The sequence below is a fragment of the Molossus molossus genome, unplaced genomic scaffold, assembly GCF_014108415.1.
Source record: "Molossus molossus isolate mMolMol1 unplaced genomic scaffold, mMolMol1.p scaffold_m16_p_6, whole genome shotgun sequence".
NCBI lineage: Eukaryota > Metazoa > Chordata > Mammalia > Chiroptera > Molossidae > Molossus > Molossus molossus.
Window position 1 is genome coordinate 107854022 of NW_023425399.1, and position 19675 is coordinate 107873696.

Consider the following 19675-nt stretch of genomic DNA (forward strand, 5'->3'; position numbering starts at 1 on the left):
CTTTATGGCTTCTGCATTTTGCAAGTGCAGAAAGCACTTGGTTCTGATCTCTGTCTGCAAGGAGCACACTTAGTGTGAAGGATGCTCTTTTCAATCGCATGACGGTCCCTGCAACGACTCCATTGCACTAACCTCCGATTTCAAAATGGCATCACTGAGGACCTGGCCTTAGAGATGCCCGTGCAGGTGATGTAAAGGCAGAGGAGGCGGGAAGGGCACCTGCCCTCTCTCAGCTCCCTGCCGGAGGGAGATGTCCTGATCATTCATCATTGACAGTGTGCTGCCGGGAGGTCACAGAGTCAATACACACTCCTCACCCGGAGGGAGAAAAGCAAATTGAATTCTCTCTAGTCTATACACACGTGTGTCTAGTACAAACATATTTGTTCAAACATGAATATATATAAGCAGGAATCCAAATTTAGTAAGAGAAGCAAGAGTCTGAGCTAAAAGTTTAAGCTGGACCATTACGTTTCTGCTGAGGCGGAGGCACAGGCAGGAGCCCGCAGGGGAGAGAGGCTAGGGCGCAGCAAAGGGGCGGCGGTCAGTGGGAGGCCGCGAGCCCTTCATCCAGGATACAGTGGTCTTCCCAGAAGAGCCTGTTTTCCCTAAAAGCCAGCGTAGGCTGTAGTCCAGGCTACTCCATGTTTGATATTTGGCTGCTGACAGCTTTCAGGCTCCACCAGTCCCTCTCCCTCTGCTCCACGCCTGGACAGCCTGGCAAGAAAGCCCAGTGCTCCCTCCTTTGGTACCAGCAACCATGGAGGGAACCGTCACGCCCCTCCACCCCAGCCACAATGAAGTCCAAGCCAATCTCTTCCCTCCTGTCTCCCACCGGCTGGTGGGCCTGCCCTGCTCACCCCAGAAAGCCTCAGTCTGAGTAGCAAACCTTTTCCTACCCTCCTGAGTGCATGTAGGCATCACCGGTTTAACATCTGAGCCAGATCCGCGGTAAGTGGCAGATTGTCGCTGCCTCTGGGGGACCGGGACAGGTGCCATCTCTGCTGAGCACGGCCGGGATACGTGGGTGAGCAACTCCCAGGGTGAACAGGAGTCAAGTCAGTTCTAAGGCCACCGCTCAGTTCTGCATTTTGTTTGTCAGGGAAAACCGGTAACAGGCATTTTATACATCATCCATGTAGAAATGACGGTGACCCTTTCATCAGAAGTTGACTATGGGAATAAGGACCCCAATTTGTCACTGGGGTTTCACAAGTCTCTCAGCTCAAGCCAGACATTTAGAGAAAGTTTACTGGGCAGCCCAGCATTTTGGTACCAACTCCCCACATTGTAACACAGAATAATGCGTAAGTCAAAAGGTTTGGTTAAATAAAATTTAAAAGTAGTATTAGCCCTGGCCGGTTTGGCTCAGCAGTTAGAGCATCGACCTTTGGTCCAGAGACACCCAGGTTTGGTTCCCGCTAAGGGCACGTACCCTGATTGCAGTTTGTCCCCGGCCCTGGTTGGGTTGTGCGGGAGGCAGCCACTCGATGTGTTTCTTTCACATCAATGTTTCTCTCTCTTTCTCTCTTCCTCTCCCTCCCACTCTATCTGAACAAAGAAAAATAGAAAAATGCCCTCGGGTGAGGATAAAAAACAATAATAATAAGTATTATATCATATCATCCCATATCACAGCCTATCATATAATTGTTTATTATGCCAATTATTAAATTACCTCCAAAGACTAGATGGGTCTTGATTAAATACAGAGAGCATTTAGGGCTACTGAAAATTAGGAAAAAATGGGCTTTTATGAAAATCTCAATCTGTTTCTATCTCAATCAAAGCAGAACCAAAAAAAAAAAAGACTGAATAGGAGATCCTTCTGAGACATACAGTGCTGCCTCCTGGGCTTCTGGTTGAGTGTTTGTTTGCAAAGAAGGAAGAATCAAAAGGAAGCGAGAATTCTGACGACCTGAGCTCAGTACTGCCACTCCTGGTGGGAGGCTAGGGTTGTAGAAGTTACCTCCCTTTGGAACACCTGAGGCAGTGGTGGTTTAAGTACAAGTGGCCTGCAGTTACGAGCGTCACACAACTCGATGTTCCGAAAGTGCCTCTTCAACCCAGGCACTGCATAATTACAAGTCACTGTGGCCAAGTCCATCTTTCCCATATCCTACGCGGGTATCTTAAGAGGTCAAGAGAAGTCAAAGCATAGAGAAGGTTAGGCTTGTATCACCTCTTTTCACTTGTCTTTTTGAATACCTGTGCACGCTCACAACAAGCAGATGCTGTGCATGTGTGAGACAGAATTAAAACAATAAGTTTAAGGGGTCAATTCTGTCTCACTATGAGAAAGGATTTTCTAATTAGAGCTGCTGTACAAGGAAACGGGCTTTCTCAACAAGGGATGGGGCTTCCAATCCCTGGAAATACTTAAACAGAAGCCATCTGTGAGGGTGTAAACAGTATTTCTGAAGTGGGAGAAAGATTGGAATACATAGCTTCTAAAATGTGATGACTGATTGATCATGTGGGCAGGAAAAACATATTGTGAACTTGAAAAAAAAATGTTGTCCTCTTAAAAAATTTTTTTAATCTCTTTCCCAAAATGATGTTTCTAAGGAATGTGACATTGATGATCCCTTAGAGGAGAATAAAGACAAAATACCCAACCTTGATGCCTCCTCTCTAAAACACGAATGTCCGATTAAGAGCTGGGGGTGAAGGGATGGTGAGGGAAGTAACACAATTAGTAAACCTGATAGCACAGCCACCATGTCAACCCACCAATGGCTACATATCGAGTAGCTATTGTGTTGCAGGCACTGCAGGAGAGGAAGGATGTGTCAATACAAGGTCCCTGGCTTTAATGTCCTTAAAATATGTTTGAACAAATAAGACATAAAAAGGTAGACATTTACAAATAAATGAGAGGTTGCAAACTTACTACCAGGGATCATATCCAACCTGCACGCCTCATTTGGTCAACACACTGTCTACAGTTTTTAAACCAGAATGCCATTAGGCAGGGTATACACTTTTCTATTCACCATGTCACTACTCTTTGTCATATGATCCAGGCCCAAGGCACACACAAATGTACAGCAAATACATGACCCCTCAGGCAGTTGCATTTTTGACATCCTAATCTGCAACAGAAAGATTAATAATAGCAATCTCATAAGATGTTGTATGGTTACTTTCAAATAAATGCCACAAACAAGTATACTCGTGGGTTTTAGAGAAGGAACAGGCCCCTGAGTCTTCTCTGAGACTTCATGGAGAAGGGAACGTTCATCTGAGCTTCAAAGAACAGACGGGACTTAAACAAGAAGAAAGAAGAGCCATCCCAGACGTGGTAAAAGGAGTAAAAGTCAGAGGCGTAAAAGTATGAATCAACATCACTGTGCTGAGAACAGTGGAGAATAAAAGAAAGAGGTGAGGGTGAGAATAAGATTTGATCAGATCGTAGGAGGGTCTGACAGCCAAGTCATATTAATCAGAAATCCTGCCTGAAAGTGACAGAAACCCAAAGTAGGTTACTCAAAAGTAGGAATGTATTGGCTCCTCCAAGTGATAAGTCAAGGGTAGAACTAAATTCAGATCCAGCTGGACCTAAGCACTCAAATTGAATTATCATTTCTTTTTCTCTCTTCTCTCCTCACTCCTCCCATTCCTGCAATCCCTTCTGATTTCTTCTCTCTGCTGTTGTTTTTCTGTCTCATTGCAGATGGGTTATCACCACCAAGCCGAGGTCTGGGCCTTCCCAAGACTCAAACTTCTCCAGCTTCACAACCCAGCAAATGGAAAAGGTCTTCCTCTCTGAATATTCATGTATGGGCTGCAGGGGTGGGGATCCTTTTTTCTACCAAAGACAACTTGGCTATTTATAACACCATCTGCGTGCCACACAAAATTATCGACTTAAAAATTAGTTTGTCATATTTGGTCGGGCTAATTTGGTGAGCTGTGTCATGTTAGCAGGTATTGATTTCACAAACCTTACACAGCCCGCTGGCCAGACGTTCCCCACCCCTGGGGGGAGACTCTGAGTCTGGGAAAATGGGGTCCTAGATCACGTGCTAATTCAGAGAAAAGCAAGTCTGTTAACAATAGTGATACATGCACACTGTGCAGCCACCATAAAAGAAGATATAGAGATGACTCCCTGGGTGCCTTCAGGCTACAGAAATCCACTGAAGGTTTTAAACCTGAAAATCACATGACCAAAGCACTCTCTGAAGAAGTGTCCTCGATGAACTGGAGGGAGAGGCAAAGGAATATGGGGAGGCCAGTTCAGAGGCTCATCCAGTGGCCTGGGCCTGGAGACATAGAGCATAGACTGAAATGGAGGACAATGAAAAATAGAGAGATGCAAGAAATATTTAGGAAGAAAAAATCAATAGAACAGGAAAACCAACTGGATATGAGAGGGGGAGGTTTCAACAACAACTCATTCGATAAATATTCATGAGTGTCAAGTCTGTTTTCGAGACTGTTCCAGGTACTGGCGAGGACAGCAAACAAGTATCTGCATCAGAGAGCTCACGTTCCTCTGGGGACTGTGAAACAGGCACATAAGCTGAGAAATAAGTCATATCATTTCAGCTCCTGATGCATGCTCTGAAAACAAGATGCAAATGGCAGAGAGGGGGGTGAGTGGCAGGTGCTATTTTAACAAGGTTGTCTAGTCTGAGGAGGCCTTTAAAGGAGGGACACCTGAGCTGAGCGCTGAGCGCTGAGCGGAAGAAGGATCTTCCCGATGAGGATCCAGGAGAGAAGTGTTCATGGAGAAAGACCTGCAAGCCAAGGACTGGAAGACAGGAACGGGCTCGGCGGAGGAGAGAGAATGAGCTGGCTTCGCTGGGCAAGGACGGGGAGGACCACAGGAGAGGAGGTCAGCATCAGACAAGGGCCCGATCTGGGAGGTCCTCCTAAGTCAACGGAAAGAGATGGGATTGTATTCCAATGGCCATGGAAATTCAGCAGAGGATTAAGAAGCGATGTGACCTCATTTGGGCTTTACACAGACCCCCCGGGCCTTCGTGCAGAGAACGGACCATAGGCAAGAGTGAGGCACAGGCCCATGATCAGGCTGCCGTGGTGGTCCAGACAAGAGACGCCGGCTTCGGCCGCGCCGCTGCCAGTGGACACGACGATCGTCAAAGGGAGTTGAGATTTGGGGCCTGAGCGAAACCGGGCATCGTCGTGAACAGAAAACAGAAGCAGCTGAAGAAGGACCTCCAGGCTTCAACCTGAACACATGCAGTACTCAGGATATTCCTAAACCGATGGACGATACTCCCCGTCCAAGAGCACGGGCCGTGAGCGCATCTGTCCAACTCTGCGCAGGGGAGTCTGGAGCTGGAGCTAAGCACTGCCCTTGACCCAACGTTTTCACCAACAGCGCAAAACTGTCGAGAGCAGCCGTTTCCGATAGAGAAAACGCCCTAAAGGATGCCCCACGGCAAAGGAGAGGCTGAGAAAGAAGTATGAAAAATAAATCAAAATGAATTTTTTTAAAAAAATTATTTTACAGAGGAATTCTTGAAAATGTCATAAAAAAAATGAGTTCCTTTGGCCTTTGGCTTTTACAAATTTCGTTCAACCAAAAAGGTATTCTTCTAGCTCTCTGTTTCACTTTCTTCTTTCTATTAAAATTTTAGGGGTGTTTTGGTTTTTTTCAGAACAATAAGTATTAAAGAGACTTTTATTACTGCTTAAAGAGTAAATGTCTACAGATTTCTGCAGGGGATTTTGGCAGAATGTATAAAAGTAAAACATATCTGTTCCCTTTATTCACTTTGCTAGTTAGTTATAGAAATTAATCTGAAAGAAACCTAAAAATGCAAAAATATTTATATAAAAAGGTATTCACTGCAGACTTTCTCTATGTATCAGTTAACAATCTGAAATAACCTAAATGAACAATGATAAGGGGTTGACATGAACATCATAGAAAAGTTTTCTGTATCCTTGTTGCATTGAATTATCAAGACACGTGGGCAGGAGGGGGACCTGGAGAAACCCAAGGCCCTTCTGGAGTTTCTCTGGGTCGAGGAAACTCTTCATCTGGTACCTGGTCCATGACCCTAGAGCGGCAGTAAGAATGAAAGTCTGGCTTTGTTCAAAGAAATCCCTGGATGATTGGTTATTTCAGACCTCAAATTCCAGTTTTGAAAGGAAAAGAACCAATAAGAAATAAAGGACAACAAAATCAAATCAAATCCTGTGGAACTCCAGGGTCAGCACCCTGGGATGGAAGCCAGTGGGTCAGCCCTGCGCCTGGGGACGGGGCCGCTCTGGCAGCCATCGCTGCTTACGTTTTGATCCTGGACTCGTCCTATTTTGCAATGTTGTTTTTCTCAAGTGTTCTTTGGCCCTGTGTCACACTATTGTTATTTTGTTCCTTGAAATGTCTAAAAATCTTGAGTCTCAGTCTTTGTCAGGTGTCAAGAAGAGACCCAAGGAGCCACAACAAAGAACTGGTTGTCACTGTCTGCCTTAGTTTCACGTCGAGAGAGAGAGAGAGGACAAAGGCATGCAAAAATGAGCAAGAACATTCTGCAACTACATCAATGGCTGGCTGACAGCAGTACCCCGTCTCCTTTGGGTTCCTTCTGAATTATCTTTCACAATTAATGGGAGAACTGAAGAAATAAATGGCAGAAAATTTAATTGCAGGTGCTAACCCCGAATGCAGTATTTGAAACAGAGAATTTAATCTGATGGTCTCATGTACTGAACCAAAAAAGAAAGAAAACACCGTGTGTTTATATTTGAATGATTTTCATTTCTAATTAGTGACTTCAAAGGTTTTTAAGAAACCTGAGTTTGGTCCCTCAAATATCATATAATTTTAATTACTTTCCAGATTTCTCCAGTAATTTAAAAAATGCATTCAAAGCTTATTTTCCTTTGAGTGACAAACATCTTAGTCCACTGTGACAAAACCCACTTCAGAACTTTTAAAGCATAGATGTGTTTGTTACAAGTAATAGTTACACCTTGGTGACTCTGCTTTGAGGTTTATTTAAAAGGTAGCCATGAGTCCTTGGTTACGATGACATCCGTACCCCACTTATACAGCAGAATTCTCCACAGAGCTCACTCACGTTTGACGAAATGTGTATTTTAATGTCCTCGTTCGCATCTGTCTCCTCACACCGGCCTCTGCTTCGGACGCTGAGGGGGAAGAAGCCGTCCAGAGCCTAGCTTTCTCTTCCCCGACACTCAGTGGCTCGCCGTGGCTGCGAAGCAGGACTTTTGTCTCTTTACACGTCATGGTGCAGGCTCTTGCCCGGAGACGTTTTCCAGCAGACAGTTCCCCACTCAAGGGAGCACGAGGGGATACCACTGCCACACGGGCGTGGACTGTGTCCTCTGGGCGTCTGCAGGGACAGTTCCATCCTAGCGACAGAAACGCATCCACTTCTTACATTAGATAGGAAAGACTGATATTAACCAATATATTAACCATGTTCAGTGAGGATCATGGTCACCATTTAAACTGTGTGAACGAATCTCACCAATGTGGCTGGGACCCTGAGGACTTCTTTGGTCGAGTAAGCAACGACCCAGAGGTCACACTGTCCCCACGGAATCGTGATAGTCAGAGGCGTGAAAGCAGAGCCCCGTGTTCACAGTCGGGCACCGGCCGAGGAGCCTGGACCCCATGGCGTGGCCCGCGGGTACTGACAGACGGGCCGTTAGCTTGTCCCGTTGTGATCTTCCTTCTTTCATTTGGTGCGAGATCAATTTGTGACTGAGATTTATTAGCCTAAAGGAGGCTGGGGTGGATGAGATTGTGCTGATACACCACACAGAACACACATCAAGTCAAAGAGAAGAGATGGAAAACTGAAATGATCAAGTCGCGCTGCCAGCCTGCTGCTGAGGTCATGGAGGTGGCGTGGGCTGCACTGTGACGGCCAGAGGTAAGCGGTCCCAGCGTGTCTGGACCGAGCTCCCGAAGGACAGGGCTCCCAGCACGCCCTGCCCGGCTGAGCTGAGGACGAAGGACAGGGCTCCCAGCACGCCCTGCCCGGCTGAGCTGAGGACGAAGGACAGGGCTCCCGGCACGCCCTGCCCGGCTGAGCTGAGGACGAAGGACAGGGCTCCCGGCACGCCCTGCCCCGGCTGAGCTGAGGACGAAGGACAGGGCTCCCAGCACGCCCCTGCCCCGGCTGAGCTGAGGACGAAGGACAGGGCTCCCAGCACGCCCTGCCCCGGCTGAGCTGAGGACGAAGGACAGGGCTCCCAGCACGCCCTGCCCGGCTGAGCTGAGGACGAAGGACAGGGCTCCCAGCACGCCCTGCCCCGGCTGAGCTGAGGACGAAGGACGGGGCTCCCAGCACGCCCTGCCCCGGCTGAGCTGAGGACGAAGGACAGGGCTCCCGGCACGCCCTGCCCCGGCTGAGCTGAGGACGAGGAACAGGGCTCCCAGCACGCCCTGCCCCGGCTGAGCTGAGGACGAAGGACAGGGCTCCCGGCACGCCCTGCCCCGGCTGAGCTGAGGACGAAGGACAGGGCTCCCGGCACGCCCTGCCCCGGCTGAGCTGAGGACGAAGGACGGGGCTCCCAGCACGCCCTGCCCCGGCTGAGCTGAGGACGAAGGACAGGGCTCCCGGCACGCCCTGCCCCGGCTGAGCTGAGGACGAAGGACGGGGCTCCCAGCACGCCCTGCCCGGCTGAGCTGAGGACGAAGGACAGGGCTCCCGGCACGCCCTGCCCCGGCTGAGCTGAGGACGAAGGACGGGGCTCCCAGCACGCCCTGCCCGGCTGAGCTGAGGACGAAGGACAGGGCTCCCGGCACGCCCCTGCCCCGGCTGAGCTGAGGACGAAGGACAGGGCTCCCGGCACGCCCCTGCCCCGGCTGGGCTGAGGACGAAGGACAGGGCTCCCAGCACGCCCTGCCCCGGCTGAGCTGAGGACGTCTCCCGGTTCTTTCTGCCAGTGGATGCAAGGCGGATACGAGACCGGCTGGAGCGGCTCCGAAAGCGAAGGCTCGGCCATCGGGACGCAGACCCGCGTGGATCACCGCAAGCTGAGCAGGATGTAAACAGCACACTGTCCACTGGGTGAAACCACGACGCGATAGAACTTCTGTCTCGGAATTGAACTCACTAAAGGAAGTCAACTTTTTTTATCCTCACCCAAGGACATTTTCCTATTTTTGTTCAGATAGAGCGGGAGGGAGAGAGAGAGAAACATCGACATGAAAGGGACACATTGAGTGGCTGCCACCCACACGACCAACCAGGGCCGGGGACAAACTGCAACCGAGGTACGTGCCCTTAGCGGGAACCGAACCCGGGCCTCTCCAGACTGCAGGCGGACGCTCTAACCGCTGAGCCAAACCGGCCAGGGCGAGGAAGTCAACTTTTTTAACCTGCTCGACTTTCCCTCTGATGGAGATTCTGATTATCAAGGAAATGCCTAAAAACTACACACCCACCAGAATACAAAAAAAAGTCCACGATATAAAGCACTGGGAGAGCAGCGCCACAGAACAGGGTCATCAGCCACCGACGTGTCCCAGCTGGGACGGTGCTGGCACGTAGCAGGTGCCCGCACGTGGGAGATGCCCAGCGGGCCTGTGCTGAATTCATCAAATGCCCGGTCAGTCCTTTACACCGAGAACGGACTAGTTGGTGTGGGTAGGATCTCAAATGCGTCTTCGCTTTCAAGAGTCACTTGACATATACACGTGTCACATGGAAATCTGGAGCTCTGTGACAGTCCACAGAACATGGCCTTGTCCGTGGACCACAACACTGGTCTGGTGGCCACTGGTTTTCTCTGAAGGCAGTGTGACAGGAGCAGAGACACCTCCCCACGCCGCCGCCACCAGAGTGTAAGACTGAGTAGGAGACTGACCCCGCCCCTCTGAGCCCGCCCACGTGGCCCTCCTCCCAGGACTGCTCTGGCCACCTTGATCACGGGCTCGTTTGCTCAGACACGTAGCACTGGCCAGGCACTGCCACGTCTTCACAGAGCCGTGCAAATGAGCACCGGACACCGCTGTCTAACCTAGTATTCTCACGCAAGGGGAATGAGGTTTAAATCAGACAAATGAATAAAAGGAAAAAGCACGAGAGAGAAATCTGAGGGAGATTTACAAAAGCTAACATGCTTCGTGTTGGCAGGTGAGGCGACAGGAACAGAAGGCACCGGTGAGACCAGACTTTGGGGCAGGCATGGGGAGAGGTCCCCCCTGAGCCCACGGGAACCATTTCCCTCCACGTCGCCTTGACTGCAAAGCAGGACTCTGGCCCCGAAGTGTGTTTACTTCCAATCCCCCAGGGAAATTCTCGGCCTTAAACCTGAGGAGAAACCTACCACTGTGTTAGTACCTATTCATTTTCCTTCTCCTCCCAGTAGCCTGTGCTCCAAAGGGCACCGGGAACATATTTCACATTTCCTGAATGAAGGCTCAGCCAGCACCCAGGGACCCATTATGGCCCTGCTCTCTCTCCCAAGACATGACAGCAGGGACTCCCACGACCCCTTTCTGCATCAGTCTCTGCAAAGACATCAAAGTCTCAAACTGCCAAGACTGAAAAGCTTCTCACCAACGGAGGAACGGCTAAGAATGCTGGTTCTGGAAAGTTACTGGCTGGGTGACCTTGGGCAAGTCACCTAATTATTGTGATGCTTATTCTGTTCATATGTCAAATGGAGATACGACAGGACGCACCTCGGAAGGCTGTTGTGGGAATTCACTGTGTAGGACAGCGCCAAGAACGTACTGATACTGCTACAATCTAGATGAGTCTTGGACACATTGTGCTAAGTGAAAGACACCAGTCACCAAGACCACACACCCCATGATTCCATTCGTGTGACAGTCCAGAACACAGGAATCCACGAGGCAGAAAGCAGGCTGGAGGATGCTCAGGGCTGACGCTGGGGATGAAGGAAGAGGAAGGTATTGCTGAACAGTGTGAGGTTTCTTTTCCAATGACAAGAATGTTCTAAAATTGACTGTGATGATGATCGCACCTATCTGTAACTACACCAAAAAACCTCTGCGTTGTACCCTTTAATGGGTGATTGTAGATATGTGAATCACACAGCGACAGACTTGTCCTTAAAAGATATTTAGCACAGCCCAGTCAGTGCAGCTCAGTGGTTGAGCGTCGACCCATTCACCAAAAGGTCGCCTGTTCGATTCCCGGTCAGGGCACATGCCCAGGTTGGACCCCGACCCCCAGTGGGGGGCATGCAAGAGGCAGCAAGTCAATGTTCTCTCATTGATGTTTCTCTCTCTCTCCCCCTCTCCCTCTCTAAAATCAAGGAAGAAAAAAAAGAGATATTTAGCACAGTGTCTGTCATGTTTTTAACACCTGAAAATGTCAGTCATTATCATGTATCAATTTATTTGACAGACATGTATTAAGTCCCTGTTATAAATCCACACTGACCTTCTTGTCCTTGTTACTGTTACTTGTGTGCCGTTTTCACATTCTAAACTCCGCGTGTGTGAAGGAGGCCTCGGGTCTAATAATGCAGGAAAAGTCCACAGTGTTATTGTGACTAAAATGGCTAACTTGAAAAGCTAAAATTAATTTAGGTGAATAAAATGTTTTAGATGTGAAATTTTTACCTGAGAAATAGTCCCTAAAACCCTGAAACAAAATAGGTATCTTGAGAACATCAACAAAAAAAAAATGTCTTCATTTACTCACAACTTGAGTTAATTTATCTATAGTCAACTTAGGAAGTTTTCCAAATGAGAAATACATAATTTAGTGACAGCAGAGCGGTTCTCTGTTTCTGTGGATTGGAGCATTTCACATTGAAGAAAGACAGGAATAAAATTCTGCTTTGGATGTTTTAAGCCAAATGACACAAACAAACAAAATCTAAAATCTACACTGAGCCTCGGCAGACATCAGACAATTGTTTAGGCAGCTCCACGAATGACATCGCCCTGACACGGTCCCCACTTCCGCGAAGCAATGTGGCTGCTTCCTCTCGCCCTGCTCCCCCCTTCAGTCAGTCTCATCCCCTTCTTCCACCAAGGGCTGCAGGAGCAGGTAAAAATTATAGACTGCTGCCCTGGCCGGTGGTTCGGTGGTTAGAGCATCCACCTACGGTCCAGAGAGACCCGGGTTCGGTTCCCACGAAGGGCACATACCTCGGTTGTGGTTTGTCCCCGGCCCTGGTTGGTTGTGCCACTCAATGTGTCCCTTTCACGTCAATGTTTCTCTCTCTCCCTCACCCTCTATCTGAACAAAAAATGAAAAATGTCCTCGGGTGAGGATAAAAAAAAAAAAAAAATTATAGACTTGTAACCAAAAAATTAGAGAAAACAGAAGGAGAAATTAACACTCTAAAAAAATCTGTGTCCAAATGGGAAATTCCTTTTATGAAACACATCTGGCTCCGCTTCGGCAAGTGCGGACATTCCAGTGGGGTTGGGTCATGCCAAGTTGGCATGCTCGCCAGCTCAAAGCTGGTTGCTGTAACCATGACTGAGGCCCGGAACACAAGGGAGTACAAAGAAGCAAACTAAGGGGCAAAAGGCAGCCAGCAGCCAGATCCCCCTGTAAATCCTAACCCTCCGTGTTTTATTTCAGATCCGACGGGCTGCTGACCAGAGTGCACCCGCAGGGATCACCACCGGCACTGTAGCCCCAGTTTCTCCGACAGACAGATCCGCTCACACCACGGCTGCTGGGGCTGGAGACCTGTCGGAAAAGTCAAGTCTGTGCTGGTGTGGAATTTTTACTCTAAAATAATGCTCTCCTGAGATCCTGGCTCTCTCCACAAACACCCGGTGGGTTTGTTCATTCACACTGTTTGTAAACCACCGAAAGCCACTGAAAAAAAAGGGGAGGAGGGGCTACTCTAAAAATGTAAGTACCCTAGGAAGTGTTTCTTCTCAGACACATATGCAGAACTCCCTCGCAAGCACAGATTCTGAAGCAGCCAAAGGAAACAAAAATTGGTAAGACTAAAAAAGTAGAAATTTACTCAAGATCCACGGACAAATTTCCATGAAGATCTCCGTCAAGATAAATCTCCCTGAACATATATATGACTAACTTTTGTGGCCTGCTACATTAATAATACAGTAAATTTAAAACATTAAAAATGCTAATTTTTTATAGAAGCATACTATTGGTTTTATTTTTATATACAGACGAGTCTATATAAAGCAAAATAATAATAATCCCAAGTGAGATTTTGCCTGTATTAACACAGAGATTTTTTTCATGAATTAAATTTCCTATGTCACTAAAATAACTAAGTCCTTGTCAACAGAAATACATTTACCTTTGTACAGGTATCTGTGAGGAATTCTTGACAAGGGCCTTCTATGGTTTTAGACTTATGACAGCTGGCGAGCTCACTCTAGGTTTCCTTTACTCATTCATTTTTATCTCTCTTATCTCACACAGTATCGGACACATCGTATGGGTTCAGAAATTGCTTGTGATATAAGTGAATTACCTCCCAAGTTACTAATGTGGACATGGCATCATTTCAGAGACCTGTGACCGGTTAAGGCAACTTCTCTCATCAAACGTCAGCCTGAACCATCACAAAAGTTCGTCGCCTGATGCCCCAAGGATCCCTGAGAAGGGACCTTCGTTCTGTTTCTCCTTTCAGTGGGACTTAGGGTTGCTGGGAAGAGGGTGGCCATTTAGGGTCATGTTACTCCCTTGCAGCAAAGTATTTCCTGTTACTTTGAGACTTAAAATATAATGCGCATAACCCAGTTGGTCTGTTAGGTTCCTCCCAAACCTAGGGGCCCAGTGTTTCTGCTCTGCCCCGACGCCCAGCCCCACCTGAAGGCGGCCGTTATGCGGACACACCCCCTCTGCCCGTCGCCAGAGTGGCTGGCAGGGAGCCTGGGCTGGCTGGGATGTCCGCCCAGGGCTCCTGGCAGTTGCTGGGCTCAGGTTCTGTCTCACCTTTTCTTTCACAAGCTTCACTCTTTGTTTTCTGTTAAGGATGGGTATTGACTTCGCGGAACCACTGCAGCGAGCTGTAAATGATGCATTTAATGAAAAACCCCTGCCCAGCTCTCTGAGAGAGAACGCGAGCGACGGAGGACAGGCGGTGCTGGGCGCTCATCCCTTCCTCTGCTTCCCCAGCCAGACAGGGCACCAACGGGCAATATTTCAAGGTGACAGAGTAAAAACTATTAACTCATATTTTAATCATACTCATTTGCTGTTTCTCCTCCCCCTCTCGCAGAAACCCTTTATTTTCAAAGGTCGGTCACTCTCTTGTCTGAAGGCCCCAAACCCTATGTCCTGAAGAGGTACACAAGAGGATTTTGAATGATTTTTTTTTTTTTTTGAGGAATTATATGAAAACTTGATTTCTGTGGCGCTCTGTAGTTATTGCTACCATCTGTGCATTTCAACGTTGAATTCATCTCAGACTATTTTTCTTCCAGTTTCTCTTTCTTTACTTCTATTTTCTCTTTTATAAAAATAAGTAAACAGAATCTGGCCTGTTCCGGGAAGAGCAATCTAAGTGACCAAGTGCAATCGAAACAGGCACCCGACGGTGACAGAAAATCTGCAGAGCAGGGCTTGGTTTGGGTGAGACTGGGCCCGAGGCTCCTGGCCTGTCAATCACACAAAGGTGAGGGAGGCACTGACACTGGAGTTCACATCCCCAGGATGGCACACAATGCCCTGGCATGCTGAGCGGGCGCTTCCCGCCGAAGCCTGACTCAGCAGTCCACCAGCTGGGAGCCGCAGCCCACAACCGGCTCAGGGTAAGCCGCCCAGGCCCCTTCCGGCCAGCTCGTCGCCCTACGTCCTGCTGGCTGGAGCTCTGCAGGCGTGGACAGAAGTGCTGGCTTCGTGACATGCTGCTCGCCCTGGTGGAGCAGGCTGTCTAGCTGTCCCTTGCACTTACCAGAAGTCACAAACGCAGCCCGTGACTTGTGTCGCAGTACCCGAGGCCGGTGCTGCTCTCGTTTGGACTGCTCACCGCTGTAGCAGCTGTCCAAGCTGCAGCCCGGCGTGTGCTTTCTACGCCTATTTAGTCACTATGTTAATTAGAGGCCAGCTTCTAGTGCTTTTTGGCACAATCCAACCACTACAGCACATTTCCCAGGGACGACAGAACGATTCTCTCTATGGTACTTACAGGTGTGGTCAGTTCTGATGGGAAGAAGAAATTAGTCAACCACAGACTGGGTCCCATAGAAATGAAATGACTGGCGGACAGGATTTTGTTGTTGTTTGTTATTTTGGTTTGACACAGATACAGTGTGAGTTACAGAAATGGCCCCTCATTTTTTCCTGTTTATATCTGACTTCGACAGTCCCTCCAGTCTCCAGCACGGCAGCCCGCACCTCTGGCCACCCAGAGCACGCCCGAGCCTTCAGAGAAGCCTAATTAAAATCGCGGTTAGAAAATCTTACTTTCAAGTATCTCTAATCACAGAAATGTTATCGTGCGGAGATCTCTACAGGATGACTGGAACCCTATTAATTCCAAATATTAAAGGATTCCCTCTGTTTATAGGTTTTTTTTATTTAAATGCCTCCCTTTATTTCCTAGCACTGAATAAATTATAAAAATAATTCATAGACAAGTTATAGATGTATGTTTTCCCAAAATGGTACTTCTAGAAATATGCTATAGCAACTTCTTACAAACTCAATGTGCTCATAGTCCATTTTATTTAAATCATCACTTGCTGAATCTCTGTTTTTCCGTTTTATCCACCGTACTAGTACCTTGGGGTCTCGCAGACCATGCGGTCTCCGCGCTGAAGCGCTATCAGACTGAAGAGACATCACCTCCAATCTTGTGTCTGCTCTTTCTCCTGAAAAAGAACCTTCTTTGGGTACTGCCACTTGCCTCTTCTTTCCCTGATGATCTTGTCTGCCTGACTCCAAAGCTATGTTGCTGCATAATATTTGGGGAGATGAAAAGTGTCGTCACTCCCTCCCGACACGTCTGGGCCAAGGGGACCGTCCCGGAATGCCCCCTGGCTCCCTGCAGGCGCCTGTGTGAGCCCCAGCGTGCACGGTGCTGACCGAAGCTTTTTAAGGATGATGGGAATGTTCTCGCTCGAAATCCCTCAATTTCTGTTTTATAAGTACAAACCTTCTTTGACACTTTATTTGTGGAACTTTGCTGGTTCTCCCTGTAAGAAACCCGGCCTTTCTCTCCCCTCCGATCATCTCCCTCTGGCCCAGCCTCCTGTCTCCTGCTGTCCAGACAGCTGTGCCCCTGCAGACATTGCCCTCCTCCAGGCAGGGAGACCAGGGGCTCGACCCCGTCGCCACCTCCACTCTGCTCACAGGCAATCCTACGAGCCCACCGCACCCACCCTTCTCAGAGCCTGTGGCAACGGTGCCATCGGATTGGACCAGGTTTTCCACAGGGCTCACATAAAAAGTTCAACAAACAGAATTTAACCTGCGTTCCCTGATGATGGCCTGTGGGTGTCCCACATGTGTTTTTCCTACATTTTAATTTCCATTTCACCTCGCTCTGCCTCCGTGGTCACTCCAAACCACTCGCCCAAACTCTCGTTGTCCTCGCCCTCATTAAATGCACGTTCAGTGTTTTCCATTTTCTTACATTTTCAAGAGGTTTCCCTTTGTTTGGAAATGACACAATCGATTTTCCCGGCATAATTCTTACATTTCAAATACTGGCTCGCTTCCTTCCTGTTACCAGCGGGACACTGCATATGTTAATGTGGGATTTAGGCTACCGGCTATTTCTTTTCCTCCTTTACAATCTGCGGGCCTTAACGGAGATGACTGGTACCTCCCTGGTTTATTCCCCTAAAATAAAAAATAAAAAAAATTCTAGAATCCACACTATGACAAGGGCTATGACGCCTCTCACTCCTGCACCTTTTCTTCTCCACCACTGCGAGCAACAATGGACACCTTCCACTTCTATGTAGGCTCTTCATACAGTACAGTAACTTGGCTGCACCCACAGCATTCAGCGATCTCAAAGAAAAGAAACTGTTTGTTCGACCCAAAGGTTGTTCTCTGTGTAAACCTAATAAAAGTCCCTCCGTTGGCACCGTTCCTTGTTTCTCCCCCAAGACTAACATCAGTCGTCCGTCTTCTGCCGATAGGGACCTGGAAAAGTGCTGAGAAACCCGCTTCGTGCTCTAGGGCATCACCGAGCCTCCCGGGAGACAGAATCTTCCCGCTAATTCTGCCATCGGCATTTGAAATGTCAATGAAATCAAGTTTTAGTACCCGCCTTTCTCCTCCTTTCTCGACTGGTCCTCTCTCTTCTTTCCCATGTGCCATGAAGTACTTCGAACACTTGTTCACTCGGGCTTTAAGATGCAGACAGCAGCCATCTAAGTGAGACTTGTTTGCATCTCTAAGAACCTGATTACACGGCTCACTCCCGAGCTGCGAGTAAGTAACGTTTCAAAAGGTACGACCAATGATGTTCTTTGTAGGACTGTTTCAATGGCAGGAAACTAACTGGCTTCTTCACAACACACACACACACACACACACACCCCTTTACACACTCAGCCCCTTAGATCACTCTCTCTTGGTGCTCACACCATCCCCCGGGACTGTCAGGGTTGACCAGTGGAAACAGTGGGATGAGAGTCCTCAGAGCAGGTGCCTCTCGAGAAGCCTGAGTCGGGACGACAAGGCCCGGTGGCCCTCGCTCGCGGAGCACTAGGGGGTGATGGTTTCTTTGCCACTAACTGTTTTACTTCCTCGGTCTTTCTCCTGTCATTTCTTCACATCCTTCAATCTCGGGTGTAGCTCTTCTGCTCTGGCAATAGTTCTTAAGAGCACTTCTCTCTTCTCATTCTGTCTTTCAGCATCATTCAATCTACTTGATTTCCTTTGCAGTCAGCACCCCCTTTTCTTCTTGCAAATCAGATGGATTTGCCATTGTTTGACTTACTTTCCTTATCCATCAACTTATCCTATGTATAAGTTCTTCCTTTGTTTTTTGATTTCTGCCATTCATGCTCTAATTCCTTTATTATTTTCCTATACAAATAAATTTCTTCTTTGAAAGCCTTTGGTCTCATCTTGTTTTGTAAGTATTCCCTCTCTTACTTTTTTCCCCGAAGTATCAATAAGCATATTCTTCACTAGTATTTAAAGAATCCATAGTACATACCTTTTTGGTGTCTAGGAAATCCCAGTACAATCAACCAATGAAAAGGATTTTATTGTCAATAAGCCGGTGAAACTTGGTTGCCTCATTTTTCCAGCTTAGGTGGTATTTAGCCTGCATATGGTCTCTTTACCTGGGGAAGGGATGGGATAAGCAACATCAAATGTGATTGTACATGGAAGTCCAAGAGCATCTTGGAATTTTCTAGATTTTACATATAAGAAACAATGTTCTATTTATGAGATGTATTTGTAATTTTAATACAGAAATGGCCAACACTGCTTAAGATATCATTTTTGAGTAGACTCCCATGACTGACATTTATGTCTCAACCACTATGGAACTCAGACCGTTATTAAAAAGGACCTTTCCTTCCTCCTTCACACTGAATTTGGGCTCCTGCAGATCTCTCACAACGTCTGCTTTGCAATCTGGGGTGCTGTTGTACTGACATTGCAGGTCAGAGAATCCCAAAGCAGGTCTCCACCTCAGTGCCGTCAGTACAAGCCAGGTGTGTCCATGGTCACGGCACTCATGCGTAATCCCTAACTTGCCCAGCCTCTGAGTGAGAACAGTCAGTGCGACATACTTACTGGCAGAGATCATCCTGGGGTAAGCGGGGTCTGTACTTTTTCCATAACTTGCCCCACCCACTCTTTCCTGACACAAGAAGAAGAAGAATCTTAGCAAGGGTAGCTAAGAGACTATGGAAAATTTTCAGGGTAACTGGGATGGCTTTTACATAATACAGCATCTGAATCATATGAATAAAGTCTCACTTCTGAAGTTCTTTTTTCTCCATTATTCTATTTTGATATTCAGATGATGTCTCCTCATGCCAAGCAAACTTTGTGTTCTTGAGGTTTGATGACTTGGCTACAGATTCTTTATACTTGCAATTTGTTCGGCACTTGGTCCAACAACTTCATTGTTGATATGAATTCCTGGGTATTGAGCCTGCACCTTACAGAGAATCTGAAGATCAATTTCACCTGCATCTCCGCCAAAGCGTAGAATCTTAATTTCTGATTTTTTGTCTCCAATCCTTGCTACTATGCCTGGCCGCTTCTCATCCAGGAATTCCTGTATGCACTGGTGCTCCGCGGAATTGTTGAGAAACCTCCGAAAAGATTCGACATATCTGCTATGGTCAGAAAACAAGCTCCTCGTGGAAGATGCCATATTTGGTTTTCTGAGGAAGATGGGGGGAGAGGAAAGGTTTCTCTCTCTGGCTTAATTAAGATGTGTTGCACCTTTCCATGATCTTTTAAATAGAGGTTTTGGACTTATGTCCTTTTATCTCAATGTACTCTAAAGTGAATTTATTTCTCCATCAAAGATCTTAAGTAAATTTTCCAGATTCTACAAATTAATTTGGCTATTACTAAAAACTAAAAGAAAAAAAAACAGTATCTATTCAGATGTTAGGAAACATTTTTCAAAAAGAAACGTATTTACTATCTCTGCCTGGTAGGTACCGTACTAGGCATCTGGGCCGCATGAAGTGACCCACTGTCCACACTAAGCGTTTCAACATGTACTGTGGAGCTAAGTGCAAAGAAACAACAGCATCCAAAGAGGCCCGTGCCATCTGGAGGCAGATCCAGTGCTCTCCACCAGT

The 19675-nt window shown here is 47.6% G+C and overlaps 1 pseudogene; it reads right to left on the reverse strand.

The window, feature by feature from the left end:
* Positions 1-18375: 18375 nt before the first annotated feature.
* Positions 18376-19236, reverse strand: LOC118619284 (annotated as a pseudogene).
* Between the last annotated feature and the right edge of the window lie 439 nt (positions 19237-19675).